Source organism: Hylobates moloch, unplaced genomic scaffold (genome assembly GCF_009828535.3).
Source record: "Hylobates moloch isolate HMO894 unplaced genomic scaffold, HMol_V3 SCAFFOLD_11, whole genome shotgun sequence".
In the NCBI taxonomy this organism is placed as follows: Eukaryota; Metazoa; Chordata; class Mammalia; order Primates; family Hylobatidae; genus Hylobates; species Hylobates moloch.
In genome coordinates, this window is record NW_026652286.1 from 95,262,743 (window position 1) to 95,264,811 (window position 2,069).

Consider the following 2,069-nt stretch of genomic DNA (forward strand, 5'->3'; position numbering starts at 1 on the left):
CACTGAAAAAGAGGCTCAACGTGATTAGTCAAGATTGGAATCAACAGAAACATTTTTTCAAAAAAAGCCTCGAATTCTATGGCAATAACACAAGAGGAGTGGTTAATATAGAGAAACCTTTGCTCGTATGTGGCTCTGGTGTTTTGTCAAAAGTAAACTGACTGATCATCTATATAGAAAATCCCGAATAATCTGCAGAAAAATATGCGAGAACTAGTAAGTGAATTTAGCAAGGCTGCAGGACACAAGGTGTTGTGGGTTGAATTGTGTCTCCCCAAAATATATGTTGAAGTCCTCACCTCCAGTACCTGTGAATGTGACCTTATTTGAAAATAGGGACTTTGCAGATGTAATGAGTTAAGATGAAGACTTACTAGACCAAGGTGAGTCTTTAATTCGGGGACTGCTATTTTTACAAGAAGAGGGAAATTTGGACACAGAGACTAACCCAGAGGGAGAATGCCATGTAGCAGTAGAGGCAGAGACTGGAATGACGCAGCTACAAGACAGGACCGTCAGGGATTGCTGACAACCACCAGAGGCTAGGAGAGAGGCATGGGACACGCTTCCTTCAGAGCCTCCAGAAAGAACCACATTTGCTGGCACTTTGATTCTGGACTTCTAGCCTTTCAGAACTGTGAAAGAATAAATTTATGTTGTTTTAAGCCCTCCAGTTTGTGATAGCAGCCCTAGAAATTATAAGGTCGACATATAAAAGTCATTTGTGTTTCTAAATAGTAGCAATGAATAACTGAAAACTAAAATTTTTAAACGTTATTTAAAATAGCCTAGAAACTATAAAATATTTCACGGTATATCTAACAAAGTGTGTCCAAAGTTCATGCACTGAAGACTACAAAATATTACTGAAAGGTATTAAAGAGGATTGAAGTCAATGGAAAGATATATTGTGTACACGGATCAGAAGGCCCAGTATTAAAAGGCAATTCTACCGAAATTGATCTATAGGTTTAATGCAATCCCATGCAAAATTCCAGCAAGTTTTTAGAAATTGACAAGCTGACTCTAACATTTATATGGAAATGCAAAGGACCTAGGATAAACAGTTTTGGAAAAGAAAAATAATTTGGAAGAATTATATCACCTGACTTCCAGTCTTACTACAAAGCTACAGTAATCAGTCAGTATGGTAGATTATTGGCATAAGCGTAGACATATCGATCTATGGGAACAGTAATAGACCTACACATATACAGTCAATTGATTTGCACTGAAGGAACCAAGTTATTTCACTGGAGATAGGATAGTATTTTAAAGCCAAAAGCCACTAAAACGATTGATATCCACATGAAAAAAAAAAAAAAACTTCAACCTTTACCTTGCACTCTACACAAAAATTACCTTGAAATGGATTATAGCCATGAATTTAAAGATTTATAGAGCTGGCCTGGCGCGGTGGCTCACGCCTGTAATCCCAGCACTTTGGAAGGCTGAGGCGGGTGGATCACGAGGTCAGGAGATGAAGACCATCCTGGCTAACACAGTGAAACCCTGTCTCTACTAAAAAAAAAAAAAAAAAAAAAAAAAAAAAATACAAAAAATTAGCCGGGTGCGGTGGCCAACGCCTGTAGTCCCAGCTACTCGGGAGGCTGAGGCAGGAGAAGGGCGTGAACCTGGGAGGCGGAGGTTGCAGTGAGCTGAGATCGTGCCACTGCACTCCAGCCTGGGCGAGACTCTGTCTCAAAAAAAAAAAAGATTTATAGAGCTAACCATTCTTTCCTTGGGGTTGCGCTACTGTCCAATGAGTGCATGGTGAGGGCACTACTGCTAACACCTACACAACACACCTACATCAGCTAGAGCTTTGCTTTACTTTGGTGCAATTTTTGGAAAAATGAAAACCCAATTTTCCACGACAATAAAAAAAACAATAAATAAAATTTAAAAATAATTTATCTAAATCTATAAAATGCCTAAAGTAAAACAAGATAAAATCTTCATGATCTTGAGTTGAGCAAAGATTTTTTTGTATAGGACAAAAACTTAAGAACTATAAAAGAAAAAACTGATAACTTGAAATTTATCAAAATTTGAAACTTCTGCTTTTC

General features: G+C 37.9%; 1 non-coding gene across 1 annotated transcript; it reads left to right on the forward strand.

Moving 5' to 3' along the window:
• Positions 1 to 1,729: 1,729 nt before the first annotated feature.
• Positions 1,730 to 1,855, forward strand: LOC116477568 (U4atac minor spliceosomal RNA). Its single transcript, XR_004250534.1, has one exon. It is a non-coding gene; the product is annotated as a U4atac minor spliceosomal RNA (small nuclear RNA).
• The last annotated feature ends 214 nt before the right edge of the window (positions 1,856 to 2,069 follow it).